Raw genomic sequence first — 22,283 nt, 5'->3', positions numbered from 1 at the left:
TCCCATCATAATTAACACTATATTATCTCCGTTGCAACCCTGCACCTTCATTATTTTCCTTTTGTTAAGGTGGTTTAACTTTTATTACTCTCCTAATTAATCCGTTATACCAAACCAAGTATGCATTAAAATGTCGGCTTCCAAAGGTTGACGCTTGCTTTCGTTTTCCAAAGCCCCCGAGAGATTAGAAAAACTAAAAACCAACACCCAGGTTTCCCATCTAAGGCTGTGTTTGGATGTGGGTATAAAGTTGGACAGTGGACATCCTTGAATTGCCACGTAAATAATGTCATATAAATTATAATTGATTGGTTGAGTTGCTATTTTATCAATGAAAATATAAGTGCGCACGAATTTTCGGTCCTACCAAATGATACCATTTGAGATGTCACTTAATCACTTCTATGGCTTTTAGCCTTTTAGTATCACAAGTTGGCAGTCGGGCAGTCTGGCTTGAGCTTTTCCCCATTTTCTATGCTTGTTTAATTAACTACCTATGGCTTTTAGCCTTTTATACTCAAAATTAATTACCGCATATAGCAAATTGCATAGATTTGCCAGATATTCAAAAGGATATTTTCAAAACAAAAGTTTATCGTTAAGTTACTGAAAGTGTAGGATCTAATAAGATCGTTGCTATAAAGAAAGAAAAAGAAAGGAAATAATTAACAAATAAATTTTTGTGATTCACTAATTATGTGTTTTTCTAACTCATAGGCATAGTAGTATTCAATTAGGTTTCGAGAAGAGAGTACAGTATTAGATATAATAGGTTAGAAGGAGTTTATTGGCACAGCATACGAGCCCAAGATAAGGTTGTGGTAATTATGATAGTGGAATCCAACTAGACTTAAATACTAATATTTTAATTATCTATTAATAGCGGGTAGTCTACCCGGTGGGTTACTCATGCAATGTCCATAATGGAATCCAACTAGACTTAAATACTAATATTTTAATTATCTATTAGTAGCGGGTAGTCTACCCGGTGGGTTACTCAAGCAATGTCCAACTAAAGACAATTATCTCCATTCTCCATGTACTTTAAACCCCCAATTAGAGGTGCACACAACGAGTTTGACCCTCGTGTTGGATCTTGAAGCACTAATCTCAAGCCATCCCAACAAACGTATATAACATAAGGATTTTTAAGTCTAACTCTAACGTTTCAATGGAGCATGTTTCAAAAGTATCTAGGCATATATTATCGTACTTTTTTCATATTATGACTAAAAAAGAATTGTAATAGCTAATGGTGGTGTGCGAAAAAATAAAGGCGATTGAAAATGGGTATATTGGATGAGGCAATTAGCAATTGTTGAAGGAGGAAGAACACCAAGGAATTATTTTCTCAATATTGTGGATAAAATTTGCCCATCATTTTCATATAGTAAACGAATTACTTACTCCCAGAACAAAAGTGATGTTTATCTATTTATCATTCCTCAATTTACTCCATCATTTCGCTCCAAAAGGTCATCATTTTGAATCCTAATTATATTATATTATTTCTTATAAAAAATTTACTTCTGCTTTATTCATTTTTGTTGCTCCTTCAAGAATTAGGTTTTAAGGATTTTGTGTTATAGTTCTTTAATTATATAGAAAAACTATACTCCTTCCGTCCCGTAAGGGTGTCTTTATCGCCGTTTTGAGCAAGAGTCTGAGGTAGAGACTTGGCAAAGTCTCAGAGAGTCTCACGCGATAATCTTCAACAAAATCAATGTGAGTCTTGGATAGAGTTTTGGTTTCCAAAACTCTGCCAAAGACTCACTTTGGCACTTTTACCATGTCCCACCAACATAAAAATGCAACGGATACTTTTAAACAGCTATAAATTTTATTAATAAAAAATATCATGATTTGTATAATTTATTGTATAATAATTTGTAATAATGCCTATAAATAACTCTTTGGGTACAACTTTTTTTTTACATTCTCAATATTCTCCCATATCAATTTCCCTTTTCTCTCTATTCTCTCAAAAAAAATCCATCTCTTATATTTTTAATGGATCCAAATCAGAATTTTGATTTAAACTCCCTTATGAGTTTGTTTCAAAATAATCCTCAATTTCAGACATTTTTAGCTCAACAAAATCAATCTCAAAATTCCCAAAATACAAATTTTTCTAACCCCAATCCCACTAGTATGGGTAATGCACAAGTGCAAAATTTTACCCAATTTCTCCAAACTCCAAATAACCAATATACTCATACTAGTCAAAATATTGACCAACCTCCTTTTACCCCCATTAGTATTGGGTCCAATCCCGACAATGCATTTGTAGATAATGCGGGTATTGAAGAGGCAGAGAATGTTGATGTTACTACAACTATTCGTACTGCTGCTCGTACTACATCACGTCGCAAAGTAAGTTAGCCTAAAGAGAAAAAAGGGTTAACTTGGACGATAGAAGATGAAACACTTCTTGGTATTGCATGGATTAATACTACCAAAGATGAAGTGAATGGCAATGCACAAAGAGCCGATGCATATTAGGGGAAAATTTGTGCATTCTTCAATGAAAATAGGCAAACAAATCAAGCTGAACGAGAGGTAAACCCTTGCAAACAACATTGGTGGGCAATTGATAATGCACTTGGAAAGTTTGCAGGGTGTTATGCCAAGTATGAAAAGAGGAGTGGGTTTAATGAAGCTTTGAAGCTCTCGGAGGCTCGTGCACTTTACCAAAGTCTCTACATTCCAAGTTTCAATACGATCATGTGTGGAGTATTGTGTGTGAAACTAATAAGTTCAAAGCTGAACTAAAGAGCAAACGTAAGAAAGACAACGATAGTGATTCGTCAAAAAGGAACAAGATTTCTGAATTAGGAGACTTACACAGCAAGCGGGGAGGATGTTGAGGATTTTGATGAAGTTGATGAGGCCCGACCAACAGGTCAACAAGCTGCAAAGAAACAACTAGCTGCACAGAGAAAGGGAAAAAGCACCCAAAGTGATCATAGTGAAGCCATATCAGTTGCAAAAGATATTCAAGAGTCACGTGTACAATCAATGAGTCGTATGGCAATTTGAAGGAGCAGGAGTTTGAAAACCAACTACTTTGTGCCGATGTCACCAAGATGGCTCCTTTGCAAAGAAAGATTCATGAGAAGAAGTTGCAAGCACTTGCAGAAAAAATATGGATGGACTTTTGATGATTAGGTTGCTTACAACTTGCAAAATTTGATTAAGTTTAATGTTTATTTATGTTGTTTTAATATATTGTAGCTATGTTTCAGTAAAGCATGTTTTTATTTCATGAACTTATGTTACTTCTTAATATTAATAATTAATTATTTCCTTTATTAACGTTAAGTATGATAATTATTAGTAATATTATTAATAAAAATAATCATAATAATAATGGTGAATTGATTCCAATTTCAATGAGTTGTCACCTCCAAGTCTATATCAGTACATGACTTGTTACCTCACATCATCTTTTCAGTAACTTTGTCAGATATAATTGCACTATTTTTTGAATTATTGTACCAAAGATCAGTGCATTATTGTTGTAGTACTCATTACAGTGATTGAATTATTTGAATGTTGTGCATTGAATTACTAACTTCCACAACTTCTATATATTTACCCATTTCTGAACTCAAATTCTCATAGCAAACTATCCACAAATCCTCTCAAAAATTTAAAACCTTCAAGTCATAGTGATATGTCATACTTTAACCCTCCCAACACATTCGATGAATTGTACAATCAAACGTATGATTCATACATGGGGGTGACACTTCCAAGCAATTTAGTAGATGAGATTCTAAAAATCATGTCATTGAAGATACATCACCTTCAAACATTAGTAAAATAAGAAAGAAAAGAAAATACATAGAAAGAAATCGTGAGGAAGGACATGAGCGCATATGGAATGATTACTTCTCAAGTGACCCGGTATATGATGCACAACAATTTCGCCGAAGGTTTCGAATGAGAAAGGAGTTATTCCTTCGCATCGTCAATGCCCTCGAAAATCATTCTACGTATTTCCAAAAGGGACTTGATGCTCTTGGTAGGAATTCTCTCTCACCACTTCAAAAATGTGTTTCTGCCATTCGATTATTGGCTTATGGAGTGGCTGGTGATGCTGTAGATGAGTACGTGCGAATAGCTGGCAATACGGCACTACAATGCTTGAAGAATTTTTGTAAGTGTGTGATTGAGGTTTTTGAACCTCATTACTTAAGAAGGCCAACAGTTGATGACACCCGACGTCTTCTTCAAATTGGGGAATCCCGCGGATTTCCTGGTATGCTTGGTAGTATCGATTGTATGCATTGGCAATGGGATAAATGTCCCACGGCATGGCAAGGTCAATATACTGGGGGTCATCAAGGTGTACCAACAATGATATTAGAAGGTATTGCTTCTTATGATTTATGGATTTGGCATGCATATTTTGGTGTTGCAGGATCTAACAATGATATTAATGTCTTGGATCGATCCCCGGTATTTGATGAGTTACTTGAAGGTCAAGGTCCCGAAATCCAGTACACGATAAATGGAAGCACGTATAATATTGGATACTATCTTGCAGATGGTATCTATCCTAAATGGCCTGTATTCGTCAAAACCATTCCTCGAGCGAACATGCTATCGAGAAAAGAAAACTATTTGCTCAACATCAAGAAGGTGCAAGGAAGGATATAGAACGAGCTTTCGGGGTGCTCCAAAAGAGATTCTCGATTGTTTGCAACCCGGTACGTTTATGGAAAAAAGTGAAGTTGGTGATATCATAAAAGCATGCATCATATTACATAATATGATTATTGAGGATGAAAGAGATGATACTCAAATGAACACTAGCCTTAATTATACAGTAGCAAGGAATCAAAGCGAAAGTCCACAATTTCATACCGGGCGGCTAAGAAATTATTATGTAAATCGAAGCAGGTACTTTGAAAATCATACGCGAATTCGCAACCGAGCACAATGCCACCAACTACATCATGATTTGGTGGAACACATATGGTCGCGTTATGGAGGAGATGCTAATTAAATTTCATGTGTAATTTTCTATTTCGTGTGTAATTTTCTATTTCGTGTGTAATTTTCTATTTCGTGTGTAATTTTCTATTTCGTGTGTAATTTTCTATTTCGTATGTAATTTTCTATTTCGTGTGTACTTTTCTATTTCGTGTGTAATTTACTATTTCGTGTAATCTTAAATAAATAATTAGATAAATTGTTATTTTAATGTTATAACAATTAGTAAATAATTAAACTATATATGCTCATAACATATTAAGTTAATAATGTTATAGAAAAAAACATGAAAATGATTAAATATAAAATAATATGTTAAACTTTTGATAAAGAGTCTGGAGAGAGTCTGAGGGATAAAGTGTAAAACTGGAATGAGTCTGGAGTGAGTCTGAAGAATAAAAAGTAGATAAAAATTAGTGGAAAGCTGATGTGGCACAGTCTGAAGTTTGGGTTTGAGTCTGAGGGATAAACACACCCTAATACTCTTGACACTTATCAAGGCACGCATATTTAGATGATAAATTGTTATTTGGTTATAAATTATTATTTTATTGAGAAGTAGTTAGTAAAAGTAGTATTATTTTATTTAAAGGAGAGAGAATGTGGATCAAGGTTAGAGTTAGTAGGTAATAAGAATGGTATACTACCTCCGTTTTTTTACTTGCTACATTTTCCTTAAAAGGTTGCTTTTTTTTACTTGTTATATTGTTTCAACTTTCCTTATTAGGAGACTTGGCCCACCAAACAGTAACACTATTATAGTTGTTTCTCTTTTATTTTTTTCACCAAAAACTAATACTATTATATCTGTTTCTCTCTTTTTTCTTCCAAAAGTACTATTTTTTCACCTTTTCCCACCTCATTTAATGCTAAAGGTACACCTAAAAATATTGAAAGGGACATCTCCTAAAAACAAGTGAAAACAACAATATAGCAAATAAAAAAAATATGGAGTATTTTATTTAGAGGAGAGAGAGTGTGGGCCAACAATATAAAGTAGAGGTGGTCATGGTCCGGACCAGCATACAGGTAGGTTTGGCCAGGCAGGAGTCCGCTCGAGGCCCGGCCCAGTCCATTGTCCGCTACATAGGACGTGGTCCTGTCACGATCAAGAAATTTTATTTCAGGCTCGCACCGACACAAGCCCGCTTAGATGGTTCATTCACGGTCGTCTAGCGAGCCGAACACCTCTTTTCTTTGTTTTTCAGCCTAAAAATGTCAAAAATCCAAAAAAATAACATTAAACACGGGCCAGGCCCGTAGAAGGTACGAGCCCGCCCGTGGGACTGGAGCAGGCCATGGATAAAATCTGAAAAATTTAGGCCCGACACGACATGACCCGCCAGTCACGGACGTAGGCCCGACCCGACCCGTCATTTCCCCAAGCTCGTGAACAGGTCTGGCCTGGCCCATGCTCAAATCTAGTGAAAATGTAGAATGATTAAAATAATAGTGGATCATATCCCAAAATAGAAGTGTAAAGAGTATTGTGGGACATATAAAAAAAGAAAGTGTAAAGAGTATTCTGTGACGGAGCAGTATCATTTTTGCATTTTTCATCACTCTCCTTCTCACCTCAATCTTTTACATAAATCTATTGCATAATCTATAATCATTCAACTCACCTATATAACAATAAACAAGCACGAGTTCATTCATCATACACTCGGGTGTACCATGAGTATGGTACACCCAGTACTAATTTATGCTCATTTGGGACTCTCCTAGTCTCCTTTTTAGTATATTTTGCTCATTTAAATGATTCCAAATGAACAATAAAAAAGAATAGTCTTAGATATACCGTGCTCACTGTATATCGGAGTATATGATAAATAATCTTAAGCAAGTACCCTGTGAAAAAGTTGTTACCATCATCATCTGTAAAAGGAGGCCAAAATACAAATTACCATGATTAGTCCAATGTTACTTCGTTACATGGTTCCTAAGCAATACGAGGATTATTCAAAAAGACATTCTACACCACTAGCATATGACCACTTTGTTGCAACTTGCAAGGCGTACATCATCTACAACCCATACATAGGTTGAGTTGATCTCACGAGTTCTTACAAATCCACTAGAGCTAGAACATGTATTATATCATCCTGTTAGTTTGTTTTTAGAATCAATGGGTGCGTAATTCATTTATTATTAACTCTATCTGCTTAATTAAACCAGCTAAGATTCTTAACGCTGATGTCATTTTGTTTATATAAATGGACTATTCGTACTATTAATAAAAATTATAGATACATTGACATTATTATATACTTTCTCTATTTTAAAATAGTTACAGAGTTTGCTTTTTTACGTTGTCAATACGTTTTTTGAACGTTAATATATCTAATTGTGTATGAGCAAAAATTATAAAAAGTTGATATTTAAAATCTTTATATTGAGACGAATTTAATAAGATTTCACTTGACTATGTTTTTTCTTATATAATGGTGAGGGAAAACTTGTTAAAGTTGGTTCATTATTAGTGATAAAATACGAAATGATGCAACTATTTTGAAACGGAGGGAGTCATTTAGTAATTAGCTATACATGAATCACCAACTCCTTGATCATACAATTTAGTTTGAACATTGAACTCTTGACTACCAAGGGTCATATTTGACTTTTATTTTGACCACTATCAAAGTTTCTAATATCGGCAACCGCCAATTGCTTTAGAATCAATGTGCGTATGGCTTGCACGTGCTCAACATAGTATTTAAATAGTACTACTATCTAATGAGAAAATTTTATAATATAGAAGCTGATTGTTATTATTTTTTCAGAAGGAACTGAACTAATTTGTTGAATATATTTGTGTAGATTTTAGTCGCCGCCGAAACAGTTAACAACAAAGTATTAAGTATCCATGTAAATTCTCACGTGGTGAAATGAACCAGATGCAAGTTGGACAAGTAAATAAATATTTTTAGGATTCAAGGCTAAGTAAAGACAAAGTTTCGGTCTAATATTAAATGACAAAGTTGTTAAATTCAAATTCCCCGAAAGAAAAAAGTTTGTTAAATTCAAATGTAGCTGAAGTTCATTTAGATTTAATCTCTAAAACGTTCAAGTTCAGGTTTATAGACTCAATTTTTTTGGGATTGATTTTAACTGAACTAAATTGAACTGAACTGAATTTAATTTATCATAATTGAACTGTATTGAATTCAATTTATCTAATTTGAACTGGATAAAAACTATGATATGAAACTAACTGAACAGAATTCTCTTAACTCAACTTAGTGTGTGGACTAGACTGAACTTAATCTTCATTAATTCAGTCCTAAAGAACAGAGCCTTAGTCTTAGACTAATTATGAACTAATTAGCTGCATAAGTATATTCCGGTCCGAGACTGACTGACTGAGAACAAGTTGCATGTGCGACAACCTAGGGCCTATAGCAAAAGGGAAGCCCATAATTAAAAGAATACTAAGGAAACAAAATTGATAGAATTAAGCCACTTCTTTAGTCATCAATAATGGGTCTAATTCCCTAAACTCATTCTTTATTGAAGACTCCTTAACTTACTCAATCTAACCACTGTAATTCCTAAGTCTAATAACTTAATTTCCATATTCCAAGTTCCAAAAAAGAAATTCAATGTTTAAATAGGAAAAAAAAAATGAAATCTTAATATTAGCCTACTATAATTAATCCATGGAGATTCTTTTGGTTCTAAACTCCAACAGAAAATATCTAACAATGTTAATAAAATCCAATTCTCAAATCTTAATTTACAACTTACATCTAATTATCAATTGGAATTGATAAAATTCCATTGCAATCTTTCTCAATTCTCACCAGAAATTTGGAATTGGATCTTAAAATTGTAGAGTCTACTTTCAATATGATTCGAATCTACAAAAGCTTGAAGATTCGAGAAGTTAAGTGGCGCTCGTCAATTGACTGTGGCGATCTAATGGCAAACAACATCTTAATAAGTTTTGGGAAATTCTCTTCATTTAAGACATATAGTTTTTTGAGAAATTCTATATGAGCTGTGGTGGTGGGGCAGCAAGGTTGGGGGTGGGGGTAGGGCAGCAAGGTTAGGGTTAGGGGTTGGGGTGGGGTTAGTGCATCAATATTTGGGGTTGGTAAAGGAGAGTGAGGAGGAAGGGAGAAATTAAAAAAAAGTTGATTTTTTTTAATTAACATCAAATTGGATGGAAAAAGTCATTAATGTTACTTTTCTTTGTAAAACAATACCATAGGGTCACATTGTGTAATCCATATATCAAGAATTCACCATGTAGAATTTTCCAAAACTAAAGGTCACCACGTAGAATTTCCCTCGTTTTTTTTATATGATTGTAACTGTTCTCATAGAAAGTCTAGTTTTAAAGTGAAGTAATTTTATTGTTTACTCTATAGATAATGGACTTTGCAGGAAACGTAGCACAAGACTAGAGTTTAGAGGCCTAGAAACTAAAAAGTGAAGTAATTTTCATCATATTGTTAATTTTTATGTGAATTTAGAAAGAACTATAACGAGTTCATGTGATTTTTTTTAAAAAATTACTCTTTGTCAATACATACTTTTAAAAGAAGAATTATTGTCAATACTGTAATTATTTTGGTAGATATACAACAATTATTTTGATAGATATAGCGCAACACTGCTTTAAACTATCTTGAATCTGTATTTTTTCATAATACGAGAGTAGGAAACTCTCTAGGTAGTATACTTTGTAATTATGAGTGAATTGTGTTGGGGTTAATGATGGAGTTGCACAAACATCAAATATCGTGCACACAAGCGAAGGCAGCCCAAGCACTGACCCAGGAGCTTGGGGGTTCATTGGGCTTGAGCAAGATAGTGGTCCCGTGACGACAGTCACAAGCCTGGGTGGCCGCACAAGAGTAGCGAATTCTGTCCTTCGAGGCAGTTTGTTGGCACCCCCTACACCCGGGCGGGCAGCCCATATATGTGGTCGGGCGGTTTTGAGTTGTTGCTTATGATTTCGAGACAGAATGGTTGTGCATCCCTGCACCTATCAGGTCGGGCCTTCGTCCAGGCTGTTCAGATTTGTCCGGATTTTTTACGGGTTTGAGCTTTAATCTCGATTCGTGGATTGTTTTTCCCCCCTTAGAGTATATTAACCCCCTCTCTTTCATGTTTTAGGATACAATTCCACAGAGTGAGATCTTACTAAATTTAGTGAAAGAGGAGAGACAAAATAGCATTAACCTCATCTTTTAATGCTTGTAATCATTATCCATTATTACCATTAATCAAAGGTGTTTGCTTGTTGGGTTTTTCTCCCGGTGCTCGGATTTTCCCACGTTATTCAGTGTGATTTTTCATTGCTTTCCTTATTATGGTTCGTTTCATCAATTTCTATTAGTTATTAATCAGTGTTAATTATAAGTAATTAGTGTTTCGCTTAGTTTAGTTCTCAACAAATTGGTTATAAGATTACCTCGAAGAACTCAGCTTAATCCTATCACAAAACACAAAACTTAATTCAATGTAATCTAGTTAGTGAAAATTTTCAAGTGAAATACAATTAAGGATAGTGTGTCATGGATTAAGATGTGTTATTTTGAAGGAATTTTTGTTCTTTATTGAAATATAGCCAAAGTAAAAAAATGAAAAAAACAATATCAGGTTCCACGTTTTTCACAATTCGCCTAGGACACATAAAATATAATGAACTGGGGTTGAGTATATTATAAAAAGATTGAATACACTTTGTAGACATAAATACATCGGATATAGATACTGAAAAATCTAACTGAAAGCGTTCACGAAATTTTTCAGGCTTAATGACTAATAAGCATTCCCCCGTTCTATAATAATCTGAATACTTTACTTTTATGTTTGTCCCAAATTAAATTGAGCACTTTCATTTTTGACATGCCTCCACTATTATTATATTAGTATTATTACAACCTTTTGGCTCACAGTCTAACTTTAACAATTAAAATCTACCTAATTTTTTTTCTCCTTAAATAAAAAAACTTAATCAACTCCTATCACATCTACTTTTTAATAAAATAACATTTCATAATTTCTTTACAACTTATCACCTTAAAATATGTGTCCCAACAAGTGTTCACATCTTTTTAGGACGGAAAATTACATGGTGTTACATAAAAAATTGATTGTCTAATACAAGATTCTTTTCAATTATTATGTTAAAGTGAAGAGTATACTATCTCTACAAGCCTTTGTATCTTAAGATTTATTTATTGAAAAGAAAAAAGAAACAAATGTATGACATATTGACATACAATTTAATCGTATAATGATGCTCAAACATACACTTATCTCATGATCAACATTCATGCTCCAAGCCTAATCAAGCTTGCTTGGTGGAGGTGGTGAGGAACTCACCTTGTGATTATGAGGTCACAAGTTTGAACCCCACTACCTACTTATGATTGGAAGAGATTCTTTTATATCCCCATATTATCAAGCGTTGACCTGTGTAAATGAGTTGCCTTCCTGCGAGATGTTGGTCCAGTATAAATCTTCTTCTTACCAAGGGGTTCCTTGGTGGGGCCCCCAAAAAATAAAATCTCCCAGCCTTGTTCCTTTTGTAGTGTATTTTTGGCTATGGCTCTTACTTTTTTATTAATATATACTTTATTCTTTTCTTTATTTTTACGGTGTTTGGGAGTATAGTTGTACGGTCTTTGATGTTAAGGGTTGCATATTTACCAAGTAATCCTATCCCAAGACAGAAATTCAGGCATTGGATTTAAAATCCATCCTCGTACGACCAACATACCATGTCTTATGTTCGCCGATGATAGCCTCCTTTTTTGTAAAGCATCAGTAGAAGCTTGTCGGAACTTAAAATCAACTCTTGCTGATTTCTGCAATCTCTCGGGACAACTTGTTAACTTACATAAGTCCTCCATTATTTTCTCCAAACATGTTTCCAATTTCAGGAAAAATGCCATTGCTAGTCAATTCAGCATGCTTCCAAAGTTCTCCTTAGGACGTTACTTGGGCATCTTCTTTAGTTCGTTCCAACCTACTAAAGTAGACTTAATTTGGGAGTATGGTTTCCTCTCTAAAGCCGAAGGACTAACCTTAATTTAATCAAATTTAGAGCTCGGCCTGCCGTGTTATACTTGTGCTTCAACTCTCTTATCTACGGATACCACAAAGTCTATAGACACAATGCACAGGAAATATTTTCGCGACAAAACAAAGACAAAAATACCATCCCCCTACTTGCATGGCACTAGTATAGAATCGACGATTTGCGTCGCACAGACACGGAAACGACGCACAGTTGGGATTTGCGTTGCATGTGGGAGGAGTGCGACGCATAACATGGTCCATTTGCATCGGACCTGCTTTACATGCGTTGCAAAAGCCAAATGTGCGTCGTTTCCGTGTATGTGCGACGCAAATCAAATACCTAATTTGCATCGCACTTATTGAGTGTGCGACGCACATAGGCCTACCTACCCTCTTATTTCATAAACCCTAACGCCTCAAGTCATACGCCTCAGCGCCTCTTTCTCTCTCTTTACAATTCTCAGCTCCTACCAATATTCTCAGCGCGCCTCTTTCTCTCTCTTCACAATTCTCAGCTCCTACCATTCTCAGCGCCTCGTTCTCTCTCTCTCCTCAACCGCTTCTCTCCAAACATCTCCGCCGCTTCTCTCCTCAAATTCTCCTCTCCTGGACGCGATTCTCATCTTCCTGCTGGACGCGGATTCTATACAATTCAACGAACAATTTCAGCGAACTAAACGGACGACTTACACTAAGTCTTAGATCTGATTTTTCTATTTTCCGGCGACCTACGCGCATCTTACATCTATTTTTCTAGTTTCCGGCGAATCACACTAAGTCTCTCGCTTTTGACAGGTTCAAGTTGTTTCAATGTATAAATCTGATATGTTTTTTCATTTTTATATCTGATTTTATTTTTAGTTTTCAAATCTGGAAATTCGTTTTTCATATTCAGATCTGGAAAACTATAAATTTTGTTCATGCAAATGAAAATTAAAAACTGATCCTTTCGTTTTTATTTATTTTTTATATCTATTTTTTTTGTTTACTTTTTGGCATTTTTAGGGTTTATTTCTCATTTATAATTTACTCTAAATTTCAGATCTGGAATTGGTTCTTCGAAGTCGTCTCCCTCGAATACATCGAACGTTGCAATCTTCCTTTCTAGTCGCACCTATTTAATATTTTTACAATGTAATTTGTTTTGTATATATTGTAGGTTTAGTTTTTTAATTTCTTTTTGTTATATAGATCTGATTTTTTAATTTTTGATATTTGTTTAGATTTTTCGTTTAGATTTTATATTTGTTTTTTAATTTTTGACACAAGTTCACTTGTTTAATTATCATCATTTGTTGTATGTTAGATCTAGTTTTTTGATATGAGATTTGTCTTGTTTAATTATATCATTTGTTGTATGTTGAATCTGGTTTTTTTGATGAGATCTGGTTTTTTTTTCCTCCTACGCAGTACTAAAGCATTCATGCTTGGTACTGCGTTTTTTTATTTTTCACATAATGACCAATTTGCGTCGCACCTTGTATACGGTGCGACGCAAATAGCAAATATATCTGCGTCGTTCAGCATACGACGCAGATCATGTCTGGGCTATTTGCGTCGAGGCCTTTGGCGTCGGACCCATGTCCGACGCAAATAGGCGCCTCACATCCGACGCAAATCGCCTTTTCTGTACTAGTGGGGATAAAAGTTCGTTGCACCCCTAAATCTTTTGGAGGCCTCGGTCTCCGCAAAACTCTTCCAATGAACCAAGCATTTATCGCTAAATTGGGTTGGAAAATTCTCACATACCCAAATAATATCTGTGTCAAGCTTGCCAAAGCAAAATAACTTCACAGACAGTCGTTTTTCACATGTCTTCCTGAACCACAAAACTCATCCACCTGGCAGAAAATTCTTCTTCAAAGAAACATTATTCGTAAAGGCATCAGATTGAAAATTAGAGATGGCAAACAAATTCTTTTTTGGCTACGCAATTGGTGTTCACAGGATAGTTTCCCTGACATGTTAGGCCTCTATCATGCACAAGTGGATACATCCATTCTCTTAAGTGAATGCATTCTTTCGAATCGAACATGGGACATCCAAAAACTAAAAGAACACATTTCATAGAGTATCACCAAACTCATAAAAGGGATATCAATTCTTGTTCACCCTAACCCTGATAAAGCTACCTGGGGTCTTTCTTCCTCAGGACAGTTTACTTGTCAAATAAGCAAACTGGCTAGCTCATGGAATTCCTTTTAACCAAGATAAATGGCAATTCCAGTGGATTTGGAAACTGCAAATTCCTCCAAAGCTTCTTATTTTCCTATGGCAAATCTGCCATGATAGCCTGGGAGTCTAGCAAATTTTAGCCAAAAGACATATCATCCCCTTTAATAGCTGCAATTTTTGTAACATTATGGAGTAATCAGTTGACCATATCTTTGCCTCTTATCAGTGCTTGACCACTCTGTGGAATTTAGAGAGTGGTTCCCCTACAACCTCGCCTCTAAAACTGTCCTAACCACTCTGTTGTTTTTAAGGAAATCTAAAAACGCAATTACAAAATACATTTTTATCCTTAATTTGGAATATTTCGAAGGAAATAAATGATGCTATTTTCAACAAAGTTAACCTTAATATACACAGAATCCTACACAAGGCCAAGTTCCTACATAAAGAATGGACCACTAGGGAAGCAGTTGATAACTGTTTCTCTACGCGTTCCCCCTTTCCAAGTTTTCATCGAAATCATTCCACTACCACTCCTCATCACCACAACATCATCCTCGTAGCTTGGGGCCCACCTTCCCCTCATTCCATCAAACTCAACTTCGACGGCTCGGTTCGTGGTTCTTCAGCGGCAGCAAGTATCATCTTACGGGATTCAGCCGGGGATCTCATTAAAGCCTCAGCCTTAAATATTGAATCCTCTCCGGTATTCATTGTCGAGGGCATGGCACTTCATCATGGTATCATCTTAGCACTCCAAAATAATATTCAGCACATTATCATCGAAGGCGACAACCTCATGGTCATTAATTCAATCACTGAAAAATGGGAAGTCTGTCACATCTACGGGGAAGCAAACCGAGTAGCGGACTGGATAACTAATGTTGGTCATCTCATCGAAAATCAGTTCTCCATAGAAGATTGTACTCACTCTACTCTCCACAATATACTTGTAACATATAAGGTAGTAGCTCCCACCGTGCGGAGAGTCTCCTAACCTTCTTTTTCCTTCCCCTCAAAAAAAGTAATGCTTGGTCTAATAGTAAGGTTTGTATACCCCACTAGAGACACTTTGGGAGTAGGATTCCCTCACCTTCCCCCTTTAAAAGGGTCTTGTATGTATAGTTAAGTCGATGAGATTAACCTGTGCAAGATTTTGATCTAATAGAGCATTTTTCGTACCAATTAAAAAATAGAAGGCCTTTTATTTTCTAGTTTGTGGCAAAGATTAGGACTCTCCTCCTCCTTTGCAGCGAGAAAAGTAAGAGAGTTTGTGGAGAACTTTAGACAGTCACAAGTAGTAGGGCTGTCAGGAAAAAAGTAGGACACACTAAAAGTGCTATGAGTAGGGTTGTTCATGGGTAGTTAACCGTCTCAAATGACATTTTGATTCGGTAACGGAAGTTTCAGTTCACTATTTTTACGAACCGTAACCGTTCATACCGATTACACCTAAGCGGTTAACCGGTTTTCCGGTACGATTTTTGGTTAACCATTAACCATTACTCAAGTTTTATTAATTTATTGGGTTTTTTGTCCCAAACTACCATTAACTTTCAAGTTTTTGCGAGAAACTACCTTATAAAAAAATTGTTGTCCTAAACTACCTTACTTTACAATTTGTTGTTGACACTACCTTATGCCAGTTTCCACATGACTTTTGTTTTTCAGTTCAAAATTGTGGGAAAAATAAAATTACCCTTGTGGAAATTGAGGAGGTGATTGTTTCAATTTTAGTTTAAGTAGAAGAGGAATTTAATGGTGGATTGGTGTACAAAGTGTCACATAATATGAGAAGAGCGCCGCCACACAGGAAAATGAGAAATTAGGGTGGGGAAAATTAAAAAGGGTTTGAAAGGTCAAGTGATATAATTGACAATAAAAAAAGCGGAAAAAACAAAAGTCAACGTCGAAATCGGCCTAAGGTAGTTGTCAACAACAAAATGTAAAAGTAAGGTAGTTTGGGACAACAATTTTTTTATAAGGTAGTTTCTCGCAAAAACATAAAAGTTAAAGGTAGTTTGGGACAAAAAACCCTAATTTATTTATTAGATTTTCACTTTTTCTCAGCATAAATAATATAAAATTAATACCATATTACGTTACTAATCCACAAAGCTCAATGCCAACATAAAAAATAACATTACTAAGAGCATTTACCATGGGCTCTCCAACTAGTTCTCCAAGGAGAGAGAAAATGGAGAACCACCTCTTATCCAATAATAGGGCTCTTAGGTGTGTCTTAGGTGTCTTTCCATGGAGACACTTTGCAATGTGGCTCTTGGGGGAGATATCATTGGATTTGAAGGAGAGATGGCTCTCCAATATGTGGAGCCCACATACTATTGCAATTACTATATTTTCTTTTCTTCTTGCAACTATTTATTGATCTTTTCTATAAAATAAAAATAAAGATGGTAATAATTACTATCCCAAAAACTATAATTTTCTTTTTCTATAAAATGAGCCTAATATTGATATATTTCATACACAAAATCTACAATCTTTTTTTAATTTATGAAATCAAATATTAGCATTAAAAATTAATATTTTTAAAAAAAATCCACAATACATAAATTAGGAAATAGATAATTTCTTTGTAATTATATTTAATTTACATGAATAACATTATTTATACAACTTTGATCATAGTATGAACACTTATCGATGTGGGGACCATAAAATACTGAAAAGTTGAATGGAGAACTATTTAAAGAGTTTTATTGTTATTGGGTGTTTTTAGATATAGTTCTTGAGAGTAGCTTGAAGAGAGAGAATAGATGAAAGACAATGGAGAGCTAGTTGGAGAGCCATGTACCATTGTACATGCTCTAATACACGCACCAACTGTTGGAGCCTTGGAAGGAGCATAGAGTTTAGTAGTTTGGTAGTTGTACTACTGCTTACGACCTTTAGTAGTTTGGTAGTTGTACTACTGCTTACGACCTTTAGTTCAAGGAGGCAGAGGCTTTGTAAAGAGTTAAGAGTTTAGTAGTTACAACCTTTAGTTCAAGGAGACAGAGACTTTTAGTTACTAATTTTAAAAGGTTAAAACTTATTGACTTGCTTTTTTCTAGAGAAATCAATCAAATTACTTACTAACTTAGTGCATCAAGTAAAAAACTAGTACTTAATTAATGTAATTATTATAAAAAATTGAATAACAATAAAATAAAATAAAAAATATCCAATTTTTTGGTTAATCGTTTTATAAAAAAAATCATAATTGTAACCGTACTGTTTAACCGTATTTTTTACCGACATGGTAACTGAACCGTTTAATTCCTATTTTTCCGGTACGATTACCGTCCATTTTGACCTTTTTCAGTTTTTCGTGACTATTTTTCAATTTCGATTTTTTGTGCACACCCTAATAGTTATGAGTAATAAAAGAAATTAAAGAAGATTAATCTTAAGCATTGTGCATGAAATGCAGCGCCGAGAAGCTCCTCGAAATAGATTTGAAGTATCCAGGCCCAAAAACTCATACCACTTTTATGTAAGAATAAGTATCAGGCCCAATCAACAAAGTAAAACAAAATGCCTGGAATCAAATAATACAGCTTTCAGACTTGATTTCGACAGTGTCTTTCTAAGTAGCTTCAGATACCTCTTTAAAGAAAAAAAAACATAGCTTCAGATATTTCACTTAGGCTCCGTTTGGTAGGGCGTAAAATATTTTCAGCGTAAAATGATTTTCATGGAAAACAATTTACAATGGAAAATACAATTCCAAAATTAGTTTTCCATTGTTTGGTTCGATGTAAGAAAAATGATGAAATGAAAGGAAAATGAAAGGGAAAGTAAGGAGGTAGTGAGAGTGTACAAAAGAGATAAAGGAAAATAGTTTTCCCTTCATTTTGAAAGGAAAATGGTTTTCCATCATTGGGAGAGTAATTTTACCCCAAGGGAAAATGGTTTTACACTCTTTTGCCAACCAAACAATGTACAACTGAAAATAGAGGAAAACAATTTTCCAGGAAAACGTTTTACGCCCTACCAAACGGAGCCTTAGTCCAACAAAGTCTATCACAGATGCGGAAAATGGTGTTTCCTTGTCTTCTTTTTGACATCCGAAAATTGTGTTTCTTGAGCTAATGTAAAAAGTATCTTTTGGTGGCTAATGCATTGTTTGGAGATTTTTATTTTTTAAAAAAAAAAAAAGTTTTTGAACAGAGGTGGCTTTTGAGTTTTGAAATAGCGTAAGGTAAAATACTTTGTTATTTTTATTACTAATCAAATGTCTAATTTACCGAATTTCAATTTTTTAGAGCTATTTCACGGTTAGCCTCTAACCGTTAATATTAAAATAGCTAGTAGCTACTTCTACATACAACTAATTCTGTTGAAGAAGTCGAAATATATAATTAATCATTAGAAAATAATGTAGACAATCATAATTAAAACGGGTTTCAACTAGCTCAAAAGCTACATTGCACCTAGTTTCAACCATATTATGATGCTTATCAATGTATTGTGTGGCACAACTATAAGGATTACCATGAGCAAGACTCGGTATCGTTCGAATTTCCAAGCACTAATCTGGTTTCAATTGACCCGAAAGCTTTTGATAATATAGTAATAATGCTAAATCAGCTTCGTTCATGACATGTTTTGGGCCATAGTTGAACTGTAAAAAATGGACCCTCTATCTTATTTTGAATGCATCTTGGGTGTAACATATTACACTATAACTCGTTGTGTAACAACCTCTCATGTTCTCACAACATGTGTGAACTAATATAGTAATATTAATGTTTCATGTCATTATGAAACTATTTCATGTTATTATTGGCGTATTCCATATCATTTTAAAGGTATCTTGTATCATTTTTTTAAAAAAAATTCCATGTCATTTGTAAAACTATTTCATTATTACTGACATTTATGTCATTTTTTAGCAAATTTATAACATTTTGGAGTTGTTTCATGTCATTTTTCCTATTTCAACTCTTTATATACTTATCGTCATTACACATTCATATGTAATTTATAAGAGAATTCATATCATTATTATTCACTTTTATGTCATTTTTCAACATATTTGTATCATTTCAACACTCTATAAACCTTGTTATTGTTAAAGAAATTGGTGTCATTAATGAGAGAAATGATATTAATATTACTCACTTTTATGTCATTTTCTAGCAAACTTGTATAATATCTCCTCATTTCTTTAGCATTTTTCAACACTTTATAAACCTGTCATTAGTACACAAATTGATATCGTTATTACTCCCTTTTATGTCATTCTCCAGCAAACTTGTATCATTATCTCTATTTTATTATCATTTGTGACTCTTTATATACTTTATCATTATTACACAAAACTGATATCATTTATAAGAAAATTAATATCATTATTACTCACTTTTATGTCATTTTGAAACTTCATATCTCTTAAATACACTTCTCCACATCTCTCTCCAGATCATCGAGATGAAACTTCCATTAACTACTGCCAACTCCCTCTACCCCTCTCAACCTCACCCCCTCCCTTCCCCCCCCCCCCCTCATCTTCTCAACCTCAAATTCTCCTCCTACGGGTTCGTTTGATTCAACTTATTTTGTCTTGTCTTATTTTATCGTATCTGATCTTATCTTATGTTATCTTATATTTTCTGATCTTATCTTATTTTATCTTATCTGAACTTATCTTATCTTATCATATAAGATCTTAAATAAGTTAAAATAAGGTAAACAGAACAAGGCCTAATTCCCAATTACTGAGAAATCATCACATCACCACTTGAGTCATTAGCATTGGGAAATTAGACAGTGCTATCTTCTAATTGAAGAAATGATAGCATTAAATTGTTCGACATTGCTGTCTACTAATTCATTTCTCCTCCTATCTGACTTTCATCCTGTGCAAATCAATCGAATTTTCCACTTCCCGTGTTGAATCAAAACACTAATTTCTTCATCATCAACAAAATCCAAATTTCATTTTTCTCTCTCTCGAATTATAACTAATGTTCAGCAACTGAACTGTCTACACTTTCAGAAATTTCACATGCGTCTGTTGAAATGAAGATTCTTCAATTGAATCAGTAGAATGCCTTGTCGCTGCCAAGATTCTCGCCACATCATCCGCCATTTTCGACATATATTAAAGCAGAGAAGAGATAGAGAGGAAGTGTTTCAACAAGAAAACCTAATTCTCGTCTTATTCGTCGATTGTTTCGATTGATTTTCGCAACAAGAATTACAACTTCATCGATTTATTTTTGCAACAAGAATCACAACTGGCAACTAGACCTGGCAAAGTTGGTCCTGATCCGAAAATCCGGTCCGAAATATCCGATCCGTGGTCCGATCTGGGTCCGAACGAGACGGTCCGAACCTTGATCCGAATCCGAAACGGTCCCGATCCGGTCCGAATCCTGATCCGAAATAATCTTGATCCGAAACTCATCCGAAATCCGATATAATCTTACCCGATCCGAAACCGATCCGACTTGATCTAAAACTGATCCGACCCGAAGGCAAACCGATCCGAAATTATTGGTTTCGATTAGGCTTTGATCTGAAATACCCGAAACTTACCCTTTTTTATATAAAAAAAATATCATTGGCATAAGTATTCCATTCATTCCACCATAGTCTGTTCCGATCCGAAATAATAGTCCGAACGATGACCCAATCCGAAACGATCCGATCCGGTCCGGTCCCGGTCCGAATGTAAATTGATCCGAAAACGGTCCGATCTGAATTGTTCCGGTCCGATTCCGATCCGAAATAATATTCCGAACGATGACCCAATCCGAAACGGTCCGATCCCAATCCGAATGTAACTTGATCCGAAAACGGTCCGATCTGAATTGGTCCGGTCCGAATCCGATCCGATTGGTCCGATTGCCAGGTCTACTGGCAACTGCATCAATTGATTTTCGTCTTCTTGAATGAGATTATTGAAGTAATTAATTAATTATGTCCTCGACTCTATTGCAATTACTAAATATAATATAGATCATATTATGGAGATAATAATTTATTTAATTGGATCGTCTTTACGTGTTGCTAGAGAATGCTATAAACCTTTGAATTAGTAAATATTAAATCCATAGCCCACTTAAAATGGATCCTATAAGGTCACACGTTAATATTTGGATCAACAAAATAAGAAAACCTAGATCCCGTAAAGGATTCTAGGGTGGCCGACCAAGGGGGAGAAAAGAGTGGGATTGCTTAACCTAATTATTTCTGTAATTAGTCAAGTAATCAGAAAATAAAAGATACAATATCTCACAATATTTTCTTTCTCCTCTTTCTTTCTCAAAAGGCGTGTTATTTACTCCAAGAAAAGAAGAATATTTTCTTCACTCCAACTAGCATTGGTGGAGTGTTGATCCAGATTGGTGGACCAAGTAGAGTAATCACATATGAGGTTCTTTCTCTGAGATCTTATTGATTCTTTATGGAATTCATGCATTAAAGGTTATTTTTAAACTATTAAGTTACCCTTAATTGTATGTGCATGAGATCATGTTTTAGGTGCTTATGAATTAAATTCATGAGGTTCCGCTTATAGTGCCTATAATCCTACAATGGTATGAGTTTAGCCCAGCCCCTTGCATATAGTTTTTTGGTCAATAATATGATTTATTTTTATGTAATTTATGTTATTTTTAATTTGATTAAGGGGAGGAATTGAATTATGTATTGAATGGTTTAATTGAAATTCCTCAAAAATTTGGAATGTTCGTAACCCTAATTTTTTTTAATTCAAAATTTGAATATTAGATCTCTAATTTTCAAATTTTTTCGAAAATTATATTCATATAATTAATATGTTTTTTCATATTTAAAAATATTAATGTATGACAAATTAATTCCTATGAAAAGAGTTTTGTGAGAATTAGAGATTAATTTATGTAAATATCCCTAAAATTCATTAAAATAGATATTCTAAATTAATTTTTAAAATTAGATATAAAGGAGTATGTTTAATTTAATTAGATCACTATATTATTTTTGCAAGAAGTTGTAAATTTAATTCCATTCACACAAAACAAAAAAAAAATTAAGAGGAGAGCAAATAAGTGGCAGAACCAGCGGCAGGTGGG

General features: G+C 34.4%; 1 pseudogene; it reads left to right on the top strand.

Moving 5' to 3' along the window:
- The first annotated feature begins 2,151 nt into the window (after nt 1-2,151).
- Nucleotides 2,152-5,014, top strand: LOC104892876 (uncharacterized; annotated as a pseudogene).
- The last annotated feature ends 17,269 nt before the right edge of the window (nt 5,015-22,283 follow it).

The sequence above is a fragment of the Beta vulgaris genome, chromosome 5 (genome assembly GCF_026745355.1).
Source record: "Beta vulgaris subsp. vulgaris cultivar EL10 chromosome 5, EL10.2, whole genome shotgun sequence".
Lineage (NCBI taxonomy): Eukaryota > Viridiplantae > Streptophyta > Magnoliopsida > Caryophyllales > Amaranthaceae > Beta > Beta vulgaris.
Note: the sequence above shows the minus strand (reverse complement) of the source record. Positions and strands in the feature narration are given on the sequence as shown.